The sequence below is a fragment of the Lynx canadensis genome, chromosome C1 (genome assembly GCF_007474595.2).
Source record: "Lynx canadensis isolate LIC74 chromosome C1, mLynCan4.pri.v2, whole genome shotgun sequence".
NCBI lineage: Eukaryota > Metazoa > Chordata > Mammalia > Carnivora > Felidae > Lynx > Lynx canadensis.
This window is the reverse complement of record NC_044310.1, coordinates 34539307-34557576: the sequence shown is the minus strand read 5'-3', so window position 1 is coordinate 34557576 and position 18270 is coordinate 34539307. Positions and strand designations below refer to the sequence as shown.

Below are 18270 nucleotides of genomic sequence, written 5' to 3'. Positions count from 1 at the left end.
GCCTGCCATTCTTCAAAAAACTGCCTCAGTAAGATCATCAATTTTTATTTCTCATTTTACTTGACCATTCCCTGTTTGAAATGCTTTCTTCCTCTAACTTCTGTGATATCACACATTTCTGATTTTCTTCTTTCTTCTCTCGATGTTCCTTTTTGACCATCTTTGACAAATCTTCCTTTGTGTGACCACTGAATGTTTTTCCCATTCTGTTCTAATGCACAGGTCTCTTCCTACTTTGGCTTTTTCCTAAGGTAAATGGATCCATTCCCACAGCTTTATGACCATTGATATACCTGCAACTCACAAATCTATAGCTCCAGACCCACATATCCAACTGCCTACATAAGCCCTCTACCTGAGTGTTTCACTAGCACCTCACTTAGCATCTTCATTCCCACACCTGGTCCTCTGTGTTTCTCAACTCAGTAAATGATAGTATCAGCTGCTTTGAGTGTCATCCCCGACCATTCCTTCTTCACCATTCATTACAAATCAATTACTAATTTTGTCGTTATACTTTCTAGATATTCTGAAAACCATCTTTTTCTCCATTTTTACCATCTCTTATCTAAGCCACTGCAACAGCTCCTTTTAAAAAGGGCAAATCTGTTTATATCACTGTCAATGCTTATATTATGGCTGTCCCAAGGATAAAGTCAAAATCCTTAATATGGTCTCTAAGGTCTTATACGTTCTTACCCCTCCCTGCCTGTGCTTCCACCTTCACTCTATGTGCCCTTCCCCACTTCTATCTCCTCTGCAGACATGCTAGGCTCCCATCAGTGCTTCAATGCATCATACTCTCTCCTCTTCCACACCTTTCTCTTTTCCCCTCTCCTATCAATCTCTACCCTTCACCTAACTACCCCTATTCATCTTTTCAGGTTTCAGCTTACCTGAAAGCAGAGTTGGTTAGTTCTCCCTTTATACATTCATATTATGCCCATTCTTCTCCTTTCTAACATTTCTCACTTTTATACAAGAGGACAGGGGCCATACCCAGCATGCTTATCAATGTATTCCTAGTGCATAGCATAGTGTCTAGCAAATTTAGGTAATAAAATATATATTAGTTCATTCACATAGTAAGTGGCAGATTGGCTTCACCTTTATTTTCTGCAAAGTCTTCCTTAAATCAGTCAAGCATATTTGATAACTTCCATGTTAATATCACCACTATACCAAGATATTATCTATCTTATTTCTCTTTGTATCCCTAGCACTTCACTTGGTGTCTGGAACAAAGTGCATGCTCAATATAGGCTTACAGATTTGAACTAGCAGGGACACCTGGGTGGCTCAGTTGATTAAGCATCCGACTCTTGGTTTCAGCTCAGGTGATGATCTCACAGTTTCGTGAGTTCAAGCCCCGCGTTGGGCTCTGCCTGGGGAGTGCAGAACCTGCTTGGGATTCTCTCTCTTTCTCTCTCTCTCTCTCTCTGCCCCTCCCCCACTCACACTGTCTGTCTCTCTCAGAATAAATAAATAAACTTTAAAAAATTGAACTAATGAACTTTGTCGAGTGGCTGGATATGAGCTCTGAAGGAATATAGAAAGTCAAAGATAAACTCCGAAGTATAGACTAGCTTTTAACAGAAATAGAAAAGTTAGTAAAGGAGGGTGGTTTAGAAAGTAAATACATGCAGTTCTGATAGCAGTAGTGACAGAGGGAAGAATTTATACAGGTCAGTAAAGCAATGAAGTCCTGAAATGGCAACATGAAGATAATTCCCAGGGTAGGAAGCAGTCTTCTATAGCCAGGAGAGGGTTAATGTGTTTACACCTATTGTCCTAGCATAATTATTGATGGGGCTGCCCCCTTGTACTCTCAAAAGTGTCCAAGTAAATCAGGGGTGCTTGGCTGGCTTAGTTGGTAGAGCATGCAACTCTCAATCTTGGGGTCTTGAATTCAACCCCCATGTTAAAAAAAGTGTCTAAATAAATTATATGACCAGCCTACCAGAAGACCACATGAATTTGGAGAAGTTAAGTGAGTTAAGGGCAAGAAAATTTAGGACAAGAGCATAGCAAGCAATTAGAATGATTTCAAGTTGCAGATAGTGAAGGAATGTACTGAACTGAATGACATTTTATAAAGAGCTATGAAATGAACCACCTAGCCACTTTTAGATGAGCGATGTCACAAAAACCCTGATTGGTAGGCATTTTCATCCATATTTTATAGACAAAATAATTTAAGCTTAGATTAAATAACCCACTCAAAAAGTTAGCTAAAACATAGCTTAAAAAGTAAGACATAGCACCTTTTTCTCACTCCTGTCCATCTTGGTGGCTACTCTTGGTTGGGGCCAGCCTGCACCTAAGGTGGGAAGATGGTGGCTGCAATGAAGATGAAAAAGCTGCTGTAGTCAATCTACTCTGGGCTCCAACTCATTATGAAAAGGGGAAAGTGGGGGCACCTGGGTGGCTCAATCAGTTAAGCCTCCAACTTCAGCTCAGGTCATGATCTCATGGTTCATGAATTTGAGCCCCCGCGTCGGGCTCTGTGCTGACAACTCAGAATCTGGAGCCTGCTTCAGATTCTGTGTCTCCCTCTCTCTCTGCCCCTCCCTGCCTCAAAAATAAACATTCAAAAAAAATTTTAAAAAAAGAAAGAAAGAAAAGGGGAAAGTACCAAGTGGACTTGGAAAATGATCAGACATGGCAAAGCGAAACTGGTCATCCTGACCAACAACTGCCCAGCCTTGAAGAAACCTGAAATAGAGTATTATGTCATGTTAGCCAAAACTGGTGTCTATCACTACAGGGGCAATAGTATTGAATTGGGCATAGAACGTGGAAAATACTGTGGAGTATGCATACTGGCTATCATTGATCCAGGTGATTCTGATATCATTAGAAGCATGCCAGAACAGACTGGTGAAAAGTAAAACATGCAAAATTTTTCATTAATAAAATTGATCAGAGCTTGTTTAAAAAAAATAAGTAAAACATAGCTAGAAAGCAAAACTAACTAAATATAAACAAATAATTGAAAAAAGAAATCAAAGGGCGAAATATCTGGAAGTCATGAGAGGTCCCTTCTCTGATACTTTGGAAGCACTCTGAGTAGGAAGGGAGAAATAAGGCATCAATATGATGCCATCCCCATAAGGGAGGGCAACCACTACTATCAAGATCCCTCACTGTAACTTGCAAAATCAGTGCTCGCTATTTTCTGGAGTTGTGAGCTTCACTGAAAGCCACCCTTCGTTTCCCAAGAGAGAAGTAATTCCAGGAAGCAACTTCAATGAAATGGAAAACGGACACTTCTACACTGGGACACACCTGGCTTCAAACAAGCTTGTAGGTGAAGAAAAATCATATATTCCGGGGCAAAGAAAGTTAATCTTGGCTAAAATGAATGTCAGATAAGATAGCATTGCAATGAAAGCAAAAGCAAGAAAGGGATAACCTAAGGAGTGCCTGGAAATTTCTGTTTAGAAGAGAAAATAACTCCGAAAGTCAAATCAAAGCTAAGCAATGGAGTGATGCCATGGAGGCATGTGCAGAAAAGGTAAGACAAAGGAATACAAACATTTCATGAGAATGACTTAAAGGTTCTAAGTTAGAAAAAGAGTTGACAGTTGTGATGATTCCTTCAAAGTGAGTGAAAATTGCATTTTAGCAGTAAATATCCTTCAATCTTTCCCAAGAGCTAAATAAGGTGTTCTTTACTATGTAATAACAGGAGTTTCACTTTTTACTGCCTCTCTCATTGAACGGTGCCTACTAGGCAATTATACTTCAGCTCTGCTGCTTCTTTTCCCTTTCCCCTTTATCCCTGCTTTTTAAGGCTAGAAAGAAATGGATGCAACAGCACATATTCAGTTAGAATTTCACTTCAAGGCCATCAGTTTTAAGAAGCACTTTGCAAAAATGCACTGCATTTAAGAATAGTTTTGGTACATCTGTCTTTCCATGGAATGACTCAGCCCATCGTAAAGAACAAGTACTACAAACCAAGAAACCAAGACTGCTTAGTTGTGGAACTTAGGTAAATGACATACTTTCTCTATTTTTATTTATTTATTTAAGTAATCTCTACACCTGAGGCTCAAACTTACAACACTGAGTCAGCCAGGTGCCCCACCAAGTGAATGGTCTTTTTTTTTTTTTTTTAAGTAATCTCTACGCCCAACATGGGACTCAAACTCACGACCCTGAGACCAAGTCACATGCTTTATGGACTAAGCCAGACAGGTGCCGCTCTCTGATTCTAATAGTCATTTTTTTCTATCAATACTACATGTTGTTTTTTTTGGGGGGGAGGTGACAAATTCTACACAAAAGTAAAATAGGGGGGGCTTCCTGGGTGGCTCAGTTGGTTAAGTGTCCTTCTCTTGATTTTGGCTTAGGTCATGATCTCACAGTTGTAACATTGAGCTCCATGTTGGGAGTGGAGCCTGCTTGGGATTCTCTTTCCTCCTCTTTGTGCCCCTCCCCCCATTTCAAAATAAATAAATGAACATTAAAAAAAAAAGTAAGGTAGGTATTGTTAAGGAATGCTTTATTAAGGAATTATTATTATTGTCAAGGAATGCTTATTAAATCCATTTTAAAATCATTATAAAAGCAGGTAAATTATTACACCTTCTTTATTCCTTTCCTCTATTTTTGTAATAACCTAACATTTTATTGAATAAAGACTTATGAAACTTAAGAGTTTGAATAAATGCTGGAAGTCAAGTCAAAGTTGGTATTTAAGAAATAATTCAACTTGGAGTACCTGGCTGGCTCAGTCAGTGGAGCTTGTGACTCTTCATTTTGGAGCTGTGAGTTCGAGTCCCATGTTGGGTATAGAGATTGCTTAAAAATAAAATCTTTTTAAATTTATTTTTTAAATGTTTTTATTTATTTTTGAGACATAGAGAGAGAACAGGGGAGGGGCAGAGGGAGGGGGAGACAGAGGATCCAAAGTGGGCTCTGTGCTGAGAGCAGACAGCCCATGTGGCGCTCAAACTCATGAACTGTAAGATCATGACCCAAGCTGAAGTAGGATGCTTCACCAACTGAGCCACCAAGGAGCCCTCAAAATAAAATCTTTTAAGAAAGGAAGGAAAGAAGGAAGGAAGGAAGGAAGGAAGGAAGGAAGGAAGGAAGGAAGGAAGGAAGGAAGAATTCAACTTGTACAGCCTCTTCTTAACTTACATATTAGTCAATCAATAAGCAAGCAAACATTTGTTCAGTGCTTCCTGTGTATTAGAAATTATGTTAGGCTGTGGGGAGGGAGTGACACAAAGTACTAGATTTCATCAAATCAAAGACAGTTTGGGTTATAAGAAGTATCTCAATTTCTGAGCTGTTAAAACATGGAAAAATATGCATCTAAGAGGTGATTATAAAAAAAACAAAAAATAAAGGGAAGCCTGGGTGGATCATTTGGTTAAGTGTTCAACTCTTGTTGGTAATGACCTTGGGGTTCATGAGAAAAAGCCCCACATTGGGCTGTCAGCACAGAGCCTGCTTGGGATTCTCTCTCTCTCTGCCCCCTTCCTGCTCATGAGAGCACTCTCTCTCTCTCTCTCTCAAAAATAAATTGGGACGCCTGGGTGGCTCACTTTGGCTCAGGTCATGATCTCATAGCTCGTGAGTTCGAGCCCCACACTGGGTTCTGGGCAGACAGCTCAGAGCCTGGAGCCTGCTTTGGATTCTGTGTCTCAGTCTCTTTTTGCCCCTCCCCCGCTCATGCTCATGCTTGCTCGCTCTCTCTCTCTCAAAAATAAATCTACATTTTAAAAATTCAAAAAAAACTTTAAAAATAACAAAAATAACTGCTTATATGTGGGTAAAAAACAAAGAGCTTCTGCAGTGAAAAAATAGAATATATCCATAACAGTACCAACAGAGGGTTAGAGATGAAAAAGCATCTCAGAAGTTTAGTGCAACAAGAAGTCACAAGGAGCTGAGGGGGGTGAGGAAGATGTACTGTGTATGACACTGACCTAGTTCTGCTAATGTATTTTCTATCAGTTTTATAAAGGTTGGCAAGAAAATAACAAATTGAAAACTAACATTTATATTTCCCGTCCTTAGATGTGACTTCAAGTTTTGTTAAGACCTGAATTCTGTAGTCCTACCAACCTGAAACCATGATCTCTCTTGTGTTGGAAAATTTAACTTACCAACAGTTATGTAAATTACGAATTAAGCAAAGACAAACTTTGCTAAAATAAGAAGGAAACGGGGGAAATGTCCCAAATCATTTAAAATTTGAGCCTGTAATGACAAGTGAAAGTACTTGGAAATAATAGTTTTGGCATCATTTCCATACTCAGAGAGTGAAAATAAAAAATTTGTTCTCCAGTGGAAGTTCTTTAAATGTTTTTTTTTTTAACGTTTATTTATTTTTGAGAGAGAGAGGATGCACACGAGGGGGAAGGGCAGAGAAAAAGGGGGACAGAGGATCTGAAATGGGCTCTGTGCTGACAGCAGAGAGCCCAACGCAGGGCTCAAATTCACAAACCATGAAAGCATGTCAAGCGAAGTCAGACACTTAACCTACTTGAGGCACCCAGGTGCCCCTCTCCAGTGGAAGTGCTAAACTGTATCTGCATCTGTAGTTCGAGGCTCGATTCCTGGACTACTACTAAGTCCCTTTTTCCCCACACCCCACCCGGAGCTGTAAGTACCACGACCTCCAAACCCTGATTAAAGAGGATACCAGTTGATGCTGCAACCTAAATTTAATCTTAGGACCACTGTTCCTTCCTCCCCTCAAAGAATCTTGAACTTCATGCTTTTTAGCTCCCACTACTGTCCTCTGCTGCATCTACTGTGACTAATCACACTTCTGCATGAAAACAAATACTTGCAGGACCTTCCAGACCACAGCTGACTTTTATTAAGCCTTTATGTCCACTGTTCTCCAAGAGTCAGCTGTGACTAAACCTGCCAAGCTTCATTCCAATTTTCATAGGTCAAAGCCCCACACACAATTACCTGCTCTCCTCCCAGATTTGTCCTCTACAGAACTGTCATTCCTAAAATGCTCTGTATTTCCTTAAGCCTAATGAAATCCCCTTTTCTCCCTGTGCACACCTTCCAATTGCCCTCTGGAAACCAGCTCCTCAACACACCCAATCATTTCCTTGAATGTTCCTTCCACTTCTGTACTTATTTAAACCTGGCCTTCTCAGGGCACCTGGATGGCTCAGTTGGTTAAGCAATCCAACTTTGGCTCAGGTCATAACTTCATGGCTTGTGAGTATGAGCCCCCCGTCGGGCTCTGTGCTGACAGCTCAGAGCCTGGATCCTGCTTCAGATTCTATGTCTCCCTCTCCTCTCTGCCCCTACCCAGCTCACACTCTCTCTCTTTCTCTCAAAAATAAATAAACGTTTAAAAAAAAAAAAAAAGACAATTTAAACCTGGCCTTCTCTAGGCCACTTTCCCTGCTACTCTCTCCAGTGAGGTCTGCTCATATTTTCACACCTATTTAGTATCAGGAGACCAGGATACTCCTCAGTGCTAGTCAGAGTCCACTTCTTCCCCACCCTTTTGTAAAACCCCTGCTATCCTCTCCCTGATTGGTCACTGTAATCTACCTGCCTCCTGTGTGCGCATTGTTCACAGAAGATACTGGTACTTGGTTACTGTGTTTCTTATACTGCAAGTCCTGCCATCGTCCTAAGTGAGTTTAAAGTCCTCGTGAAAGACCCACCTAATCTCCAATGTTCTTCTCCAAAGCTACTTGACACTTGCCCCCTACAGTCACTACCTGGACCTGGTCATCATCACCTAAAGCTCCTCTACTTTCTCTATTTCTAAAATCACTAATTCTAGGGCTCCTGGGTGGCTCAGTTGGTTGAGCGTCGGACTCCTGATTTTTGGCTTTGTCATGATACCAGCCAGGGTCGTGGGATAGAGCCCTGTGTTGGGCTCCATGCTGAGTGTGGAGGCTACTTAAGATTCTCTCTCTCTCCCTACCTCTATTCCTCTCCCCCACTCATGCATAAAATAAAATAAAATAAAATAAAATAAAATAAAATAAAATAAAATAAAATAATTCTAATAGTCCACTTTCTGACCACAATCACCTATCTTTCCAACTCACTTATTAAACCAGCCTGACTGCAACTGTACTCCCTTTGTTTGAAAAGATTATTGATCACTTCACTTCCTTTCTATTACCCCCTTCCTGTCTTTACTTCTCTGTTTATATAGCTTAGCGTTCATGGTCCATCATTTCACTCGCTCTTAGAATTACCCTGAACTCTCTCCTTGAACACACTCTTTCCTTGTCTTCAAAGACATCACTCTCCCAGTTTCTCTTATTTGTCTGGCAGCCCTTCACAGACATTTTTACTGGCTCCTCCCTCTTCTATTACTAAACCTTTAAATATCAGAGTGTTTCAGGGATCTGTCCTAGGGGATTTTCTCTTTTCATTCAATACCCTTTCCTTAAGTAATCGTAACTCTTCCCATGGGTTCAATTACCATCAGTGTGCATATGCTCCTCAAATTCATACCCGAGTTCAGTTTGTTGTTTGAGCTCCGGATTGATATACCTAACTGCTTACCTGACATCTTCAAATGAATATCTCCAAGGTACCTCCAGCTCAGCGTGTTCAAAAGTAAACTCATCACTTTCCAATTAAATCTATTCCTTCCAGAAACCTGAGTCACTTTTGACTCCCTCTCTTACATCTCGCCATATTTAAATAATCTCCCCATATTTAAATACAATTTGTTAATTCTATCTCCAAAGTATTTCTCAAAATTTGTCCACTTTTCTCCATCTCTACTGCCACCTCTTTGGTCCAAGTCACTATCATTTTTTGTTCAATAGGTATTTACTCAATATCTACCATGTGCCATGACCTGTAAGTGCTAGAATATACAGCTGCAAAGGAGCCTTTTGCCTGGATCACTTAAATAACTGGTTACATTGAATTCCTTTTCTCCCCTTCTAGTCTATCTTCCACATTGGAAACAATGTTCTTGTTTTGTTTTGTTTAAACGTAAATCTGATTTTCTCTTCCCGTGAGTGGCCTGAGGTGATCTCTGAAAATGGTTTGCTATTCATTTGACCCAGAAAACCCGACAAAATCATGCAAATTAAGAGGTTCAGATATTCGTGTTCACTTTAAGAATACACGTGAAATTTCCCAGGCCATCAAGGGTATGTATATCTGAAAATGTAACTTTGTAGAAGCAGTGTGTGCCATTTTGTCACCACAAGGGTGGAGTTGGTAGGTGTGGGTGTGACCAGGCCAAACGGTGGGGCTGGACACAGAGTCGGTGGTCCAAAAAGAGTGCCGAATTTTTACTGCATATGCCTAAAAATGCAGAGAGTAATGCTGAACTTAAGAGTTTAGATGTAAATTCTCTAGGCATTAGGCACATCCAGGTGAACAAAGACCCCAAAATGCGGCATAGAATTTACAGGGCTCATGGTCAGATTAATCCATACGTGAGTTCTCCCTGCCACATTGAGATGATCCTTACTGAAAAAGAGCAGATTGTTCCTAAACCAGAAGAGGAAGCTGCACAGAAAAAAAAGATATCCCAGAAGAAACTGAAGAAACAAAAACTTATGGCCTGGGAATAAATTCTGCATAAAATAAATGCAAGTAAAAATAAAAACAAACAAACAAAATGTAAAACTGATTTTGTCATCTCTTGATGAAAAGATTACACTAGATTATGTATGTAAAGGACTTAGGGTCTGGCACATGATAGTTGATAAATGCTAATCAGTGGATATATGTTGAATAATTCAGTAAATGATTTTGGAGTAACTGGCCAGCCATTTAGAAAAAATACAATTTTATCCCAACCTCACTCCTTAGAGCCAAAATATATGGGGGGAATGAAACCATAAAAATACTTGAAGAAAACATGGGAAAATATTTGTATAATCTTAGAGTTGAAGAAAGTCTTTCAAAACATGTCCCAAAAGTTAGAAGCCACAAAGAGAAAATAGTAACCACATACAAATGTAAACATTCTGCATAGCAAGAAAGGCCATATATAAGACCAGAAGACAAATAACAAATAGTGAGAATATTTATAATACTTAATTAAAAAGAGTTAATAACAAATACCTAACTAGCTCCTATATCAACAAGAAAATATTAACAACACTAGAAACAGGTCAAGCTGCATAAATAGAAAATTCACAGTCTAAGGTCTGCAAGTGTCTAATAGCCTAAAGAAAATAGAAATAAAACAATAAGCTATTAAGTTTTACCTATAGGTTGGCAGAGATTGGAAAAATAGACTACATTTTGTGAAACGGGCACTCACCTGCACTTTTGGTAGAGCATATATTTGAACAATCTTTCTGGAAATAGTTTGGCAATGGGGAACATAATATTAAATGTGCTTACCTCTTCATATAGTAATCCCACTTCCAGAAATTTACTTTAAGGAGATCACTTAAATGGTTCAAAAAGATCTATGCTGAGAAAGTTCACTGCATACTTTGTAAAATCGAAAATAAATATTTATTGAAAGAGCAATGATCTTCTTTGGCCCTGTTCATGATACTGGGGCTACAGAAATTACAACAGAGAGATAAAGTTCCTTTTCTCATGGAGTTTACATTTTGTGGGTTAGAAAGACATTAAACTAATAAACAAGATACCTTCAAATATTGAAAAATGCTTTGAAAACATAAAACCAGGTGTAAGAATGCAACAAATTAAAAAGAAAAGGTGTTTTAATATATAACAGAAGAAATTTTTCCTCATGTGAAGAGCTATGGAGGACTGAATCTACACATTAAAAGGACATACTATGTTGCAAGAAAAACCAAGAAGGAACAGTTGAAATAAAGATATATCCTGATTAAGTTCTTCAGCTCTCAGGATGAAGAGGGAATTCTTTAGTCATACAGGCAGAAAAAGCAGATCACTTACAAGAAGGAAGAATCAGGCTGGTCTCAGACTTCTCCATGGCAGCATTCGGTGGCTGCAAAGTTTCTAGGGAAATAAAGTGAGCCCAAGAATATAATACCTGGTCAGGTTTTCATTTAGGTAAACAAGCCAACAACACACATTCTCAAACAAGAACTTGGGGAGTAAATAACATGCAATCCCTTCTTGAAAAAACAACTTGGGGTGAAATCAAACTAAACCAAGAGATGGATGGAAATGCAGGGGTAAGAGTAAAGCAACATTCAACATCAGAAAAACAATGAGCATACCTCATTTTACTGCACTTCGTTTTACTGCACTTCATAGTTTTTTAAATAAATTGTAGTAACCCCGCATCAAGCAAGTCTATTGCGCCATTTTTCCAACAGCATTTGCTCATTTTGTGTGTCAGTGTCACATTTTGGTAGTTCTTGCAATATTTCAAACTTTTTCATTATTATTATATTTGTTATGGTGATCTGTGACCAGTGGTCTTTGATGTTACTTTGTAATCGCTTTGGGGCACCATGAACTGTGCCCATACAAGATGGCAAACTTAATCCATAAATGTTTTATGTGTTCTAACTCTCCACCAATTGGCAGTTACCCTGGTCTCTCTCCCTCTCCTTGGGCCCCTGCTGTTCCCTGAGACACAACAATATTGAAATTAGGCCAGTTAATAACCCTACACTGGCCTCTAAGTGTTTGATCAAAAGGAAGAGCTGCACATCTCTCTTTAAATCAAAAGCTCGAAATTATTAAACATAGTGAGGAAGGCATGTCAAAAGCTGAGACAGACCAAAAGCTAGCCTTCTTAAGCCAAATAGTCAAGTTGAGAATGCAAAGGAAAAGTTCTTGAAGGAAATTAAGAGTGCTACTCCAGTGAGCACATGAATAAGGTGAAAACACCACCTTCAGGTTGGCTCAGGCAGAAAACAAAACAGCCTTATTGCTGATATGGGAAAAGTTTGAGTGGTCTGGATAGAAGATCAAACCAGCAACAACACTCCCTTAAGCCAAACCTAATCCAGAGCAAGGCCCCAAGTCTGTTCAATTCTATGAAGGTTGAGAGAGGCAAGGAAGCTACAGAAGAAAAATCGGAAGCTAGTGGAGAGGGGTTCATGAGGTTTGAGGAAAGGATCCATCTTCATAACAAAAAGGTACAAGGTGAAGCAGCAAGTGGCAATGTAGAAGCTGCAGCAAGTTACCCAGAAGATCTGAGATCATTAATGAAGGTGGCTACATGAAACAACAGATTTTCAACATAGAGCAGCCTTATATTGGAAGAAGATGCCATCTAAAACTTGCATAGCTAGAGAGGAGAAGTCAATGCCTGGCTTCAAATCATCAAAGGACAGGCAGACTCTCTTGTTGGAGGTTAATGCAGCTGGCGATTTGAAGCTGAAGTCAATGCTCATTGACCATTCTGTTTACAACATGGTTCACTGAATATTTTAAGCCCACTATTGAGAACTACTGCTCAGGAAAATAGATTCCTTTCAAAATATTGTTGCTCATTGACAATGCACCTGGTCACCCAAAGCTCTGATGGCGATATACCATGAGATGGATGTTATTTTCTTGCCTACTAACACAGCATCCATTCTGCAGCCTGTGGATCAAGGAGTAATTTCAGCTTTCAAGTCTTATGATTTAAGAAATGCATTTTGTAAGGTTATAGATGCCACAGATAGTGATTCCTCTGACAATCTGGGCAAAGTACATTGAAAACCTTCTGGAAAGGATTCACCATTCTAGATGCCATTAAAAACATTTGTGATTCATGAGAAGAGGTTAACAGGAGTTTGGAGGAAGTTGATTCCAGCCCTCATGGATGGCTTTGAGGGGTTCAAGATGTTAGTGGAGGAAGTAACTGCACCTGGGGTAGAAAGAGCAAGAGAAGTAGAATTACAAGTGGAACCTCAAATGTGGCTGAATTGCTTCAATCTCATGATAACTCTGGAACAGATGAGGAGTTGCTTCTCAGGGATGAACAAAGAAAGTGGTTTCTTGGGATGGAATCTCCTCCTGGTGAAGATGCTGTTAAGACTATTGAAATGACAACAAAGGATTTAGGATATCACATAAACTGAGTTGATGAAGTTTGGAAGGATTAACTCCAATTTTGAAAGGAGTTTTACTGTGGGTAAAATGTTATCAAGCAGCATTGCATGCTACAGAGAAATCTTGTGTGAAAGGAAGAGTCAATCAATGAGACACACGGCACTGTTGTCTTATTTTAGGAAATTGCTACAGCCAGCCCCGCCTTCAACCACCACCCTGACCAGTCAGCTAGCCATCAACATCAAGGCAAGACCCTTCAACAGCAAAAAGATTATGACTCACTGAGAGTTCAGTTGATGGTTACCATTTTTTGGCAATAAAGTATTTTTAAACTAAGGTATGTGGTTTTTTTTAGACATAATGTTATTGCACACGTAATAGACTACAGTGTAGTGTAAATGTAACTTTTGTATGCACTGGGAAATCAAAAAATTCATTTGACTGGCTTTATGGCGACATTCGCTTTATTGTGATATTTGCTTTATTGGGGTGGCCTGGAACCTAACCTGCAATATCTCTAAGGTGTGCCTGTATAATAGCAATAGTCAGATTTTGATAGAAACTTCCAAGTGATCCTCCAAAAGAAACTGTACCAACATATATCCCATTAATATTTGAAACATCTGTTTTCCCACACCCTCATCAGTTATATTAAAGACACTATCAATTTTTCAATGTATCTCATGTATCTTTTAAAAACTATAGCAATCTTATGGAAGGGGTATATCACTGTTATTTTAATTTCATTTCCTTAGTTAAAAGTGAACTTGAACCATTTTCAAATGTTTGTGAGACATTATTATTAGACATATTTTCTGTAACTTTCCTAATTCATATTCTTTACCCATTTTTCTGTTGGGTTGTCTTTTCCTTACTCATTATTAGGTTCTCTTCATATAGTGTCGATATCAATCCTTTATTTATTATGTAACTTGCAAATATGTGATCCTAGTCCATCATGTCTTTCAAGTTTGCTTATAGTGTTTTTCTTTGTATTGAGGTTAAGTTTTTTACTTAGTTAAATCTTTTCTTTTGTAGGTTCTAGATGGTATGTCTTACTTAAAAGGAGCATTTCAACCACATGATTAAAAAAAAAAAAAAACATTCTGCTGTATTTCTCCTGCCTCATAAGTTTCATCTTTTTCACTTAGATCTTTACTTAATTATCAGATTCACATAAGCTAAGATTGTCAGACTCATATAAACAATAGAGATATAATTTTTCAATTGACCAGAATGCTTGACACCCTGTAAGAGGTTCCCCATCTCATTCTGTAAATACCTGAGAAGTAGAATTAGTAAATCAGTACCCTGATAGTATTTCCAGACCTAGTAATTAAAAAGGGGGAATATTTCATCCGGGAGATCAAAGATGACAAGAATGCTGAGTATCTTTACCAGAGAAGTATAATGTACAATGGAGGAAGATCTCTCCTGGCCAGAGGCAATAAATAGCCTTGAAGACTCATGATTGAAATGTTCAGGTTCTCCTATTTCCAGTATCTTTGTCCCATGGGCAGTGCTGGATGCATTCAGCTAAAGTTTATCTCTGTGGCTTTCCTCTATTTTGAGTTGTACTGCAGACCACACTGAAGCTCTCTTTCCTTAGATGTGTTAATACCACTGATTAGTAGTCAAGTAACCGTTCCCAAGGGCCTAGGAGACTTTGGGTTCCTTTCATCACCTGCTGATTAAGTTAAATTCTCTCAGGGGCAACCTTATCTTCCTTATTTGTAAGTTCTAAGTCCTAACTACAACAGGTTTATCTGGGAAGAGAAGTCTGAATTGAAGAAAAATTACTGAACAATTCAAGACTGTATACAACAGAGAATTGTGTACTACAAGGGAGTTATTGAAGGTCTTTGCACATGGGAGTGAGTGATGAAAGTGATGGGGAGGACTGGTTTGCCAGTCACGTGAAGGTGAAAGCTAGAGCGGGGGGAACAGCGGGGGACAATGAAGGCAGGGAAGGCAGGGGCACCAGTCAGGAGGCTGTTGTAGGGATCTAGACAATGTCAGCTCCGAATTCTAAACTACAGAGTCTCCACCAAATCCACCTCTGTATCCTCAGCCCTTAGCCCAAAGTGAACTGGAACCCTTCAGGTACTTTAAAAATGTTGCACAAAAATAGTTTATCCTACTAATTTATGAATCCTCTTAATTTGGCTTAACAATACCTTTCTTTGTAATAATATCAACCATTTATCAAGGGTCCACAGTGTGGCAGACATATAAACATTTTTATATAATCCTATAACAATGCTGTAATGACTTACAGATAAACAAAGCAAGGTTCAGAGAGTTTTAAGACACCTGTACAAGGTTTCACAGATAGAAAATGAGAGTCCAGACACCAAATAGCATATCATATGTTAAGATAAGTGAAATTTTATCTTACCACTTTTCTGGAAAACAATAATTGTTTTTGTTTTAATTTTTTGACGTTTATTTATTTTTGAGACAGAGGGAGACAGAGCATGAGGGGGGAGAGGTAGAGAGAGAGGGAGACACATAATGTGAAGCTGGCTCCAGGCTCTGAGCTGTCAGCACAGAGCCCAATGCGGGGCTCAAACTCCCGAACTGCGAGATTATGACCTGAGCCAGTCAGCCGCCCAACTGACTGAGCCACACAGGTGCCCCAATAATTATTTTTGACAAAACTTGAGCCACAGAGAAACTAACACAGTGGTCTCCAAATTTCTTGACCATGCACACTTATCAGTAAAAAAGTACACACTCTTGGAGCGCCTGGGTGGCTCAGTCGGTTAAGCGTCCAACTTCAGCTCAGGTCATGATCTCATCGTTTGTGAGTTTGAGCCCCACATCAGGCTCTGTGCTGACAGCTCAGAGCCTGGAGCCTGCTTCAAATTCTGTGTCTCCCTCTTTCTCTGCCCCTCCTCTGCTCACACTCTGTCTCTCTCTCTCAAAAAATAAATAAACATTTAAAAAACAAAAAGTACACACTCTTCCAACATAGGTATACTTATTTCTAAATTACTACCATCGGCTAATATCTAAAGGTACAATATATACTTAGGGCAGAATTAATTAAAATGCATGTAAATCCATATTTCAAATACACTTCTTAATAATTTCAAAAAGTTTTTGCTGACTTCTTGTCAGATATGATTAGCTTACAATTGTTTCTATCTGATAATCTGTCTAAAAGCTCCCACTAGGAGTAGAAGCAATTGATTGTGCTTGCATTTTTGGGTATTATTTAAAAGTCATGTTGTCTTTGTAGGAATCTTTTAAACTATCTGTCCATTCTATGAAGATGTTTAGCTAAAACTAGTTAATATAACCAGTAAATCCCTCAACTGGATACACATTATCTGCAACATGTTGTAAGAACCACTGTCAATCCTCCAATGTTGTCCAATTCCCAGATTCCCTTCAGGATCCATCATGTCCCTTCATGACAAGTGACCAGGTGACTTACCAAGTAGGGTGCCTGTCCCAATGTGTATGCCAAATATCAGTAAAACCCAATTTATTTCTTTCTTACATTAAAAATACATATACATTCTGATATTTTCCTCCTGACCTAAGGAATCACCTTTGAAGATCCCTAGACTAGAGGACCCCCTCAAGTTAACAAGGTCAGAAGTTTTCTAGCTGTCTCTCTAATTCTTTTTTTTTTTAATTTTTTAATGTTTACTTATTTTTGAGACACACACACACACACACACACACACACACACACACACAGAGTGTGAGCGGGGGAAGCGCAGAGAGAGACAGGGAAACACAGAATCCGAAGCAGGCTCCAGGCTCTGAACTGACAGCATAAAGCCCAACACGGGGCTCGAACTCATGAGCCATGAGATTCATGACCTGAGCTGAAGTCGGATGCTTAACCGACTAAGCCACCCAGGTGCCCCATGGCTCTCTAATTCTTTTAAAAAAAATTTTTTTTTAACGTTTATTTATTTTTGAGGCAGAGAGAGACAGAGCATGAACAGGGGAGGGTCAGAGAGAGGGAGACACAGAATCTGAAACAGGCTCCAGGCTCTGAGCTGTCAGCACAGAGCCCGACGCGGGGCTCGAACTCACGGACCACGAAATCATGACCTGAGCAGAAGTCATCCGCTTAACCGACTGAGCCACCCAGGCACCCCGGCTCTCTAATTCTTAATCCAGAGTCTTCCTGAGAATGCTTTTCCAAGGAAAAAACATGGACATGTGGGTCTTTTTGTTCACTGGTGTGGTGGGTGAACCTACTCTGTCTCTGGAGCGTGGGGCAGGACCAGGGGTTTGGCCTGTTCATCTCAGCTTTAAGGTTCCAGAGCTCAGAAGACCATAGAACTCAGGTCTGCTCCCTCACTTTCCTGTTCGCAACCACAAGAAGAGACAGAATCTCAGATAGGCTTGTTGATGAAACAGGCTCTTAGGGGAAGCTTGTCAGAGTCCCTTGTTTCACTTTAGAGGGAGATGTGAGGTGAGGTACACAAGGCCCCCAACTGGGGGGCTTTTCAGGACCCAGCCAGAGGCCAGGTTTTCTCACCTGCTGAGCTCCTCTCTATCCCATTACCTCTTTGGGTCAGGGCCAGGAAACAGGATGTCCCCCATTCCCTGGAATGGTCACTGCCCCTCCATTCCCCTTGAGTTTCTAGGAGGTTCAGAGCCTGGAGGCAGCGGGGAGGGCAGGAGGAGACCAGCTAATTAGCCAGTCACTGTGATTATCCATGAGAAACACTCTCCCTCCAAGGCCCGGACAGTCAGGCAGGGGCAAGGCAGGGGTTTGGAGCCACCTGCCCACCCCTCCCACTCCCCTGCAACCCCACTCCTCCCACTCCCCTGGCTCAGCCTGTACCCTCCTCCCTCCCATTCTGTACTCCCTTCCACAGGTTTCCCAAACTGCTCAGAAGGGCAAGAGAATACATCATTTCCCCCACCACTCGTAGGTGTAACATCTAGTTTTGTCAAAGAGGGTGCCAGGCAGCCCCCGCTACTTAGTGCACACTGAAAAGCTGTGGGTCTTCAATGACTTGAAACCCAGCCCTTCCCCTTCCATGACCCCTATGGAGACGGAATTGTCTTGACTTTACCAGGAGTCTCTTCGGCACCCCACCGTACACACCATACATACCATACGCACTCCTCGCCTAAATCTTGAGTCCCTCTTCTCACCTCCACTCCACTTTGAATGACTTAGCAATTGACTTCCAAAAACCCAGTTTGAGCACCATAGCCACCCCTATGCCCTCTTGAGTCTCTTCCTGATGAGTAACAGTAGCAAACCCTTAAAGAGGACTTACTATGTGTTAAACACTTTATATGAATTAACTCATTCAATCTTCATAAGTCTGTGAGGTAGTTACTATAGTTATCCATATTTTATAG

General features: G+C 40.1%; 2 pseudogenes; both read left to right on the top strand.

Annotated features, from left to right (window-relative positions):
- Positions 1–2333: 2333 nt before the first annotated feature.
- On the top strand, positions 2334–2891 carry LOC115521044 (annotated as a pseudogene).
- Positions 2892–8986: 6095 nt separating this feature from the next.
- Positions 8987–9551, top strand: LOC115521043 (annotated as a pseudogene).
- Positions 9552–18270: the final 8719 nt, after the last annotated feature.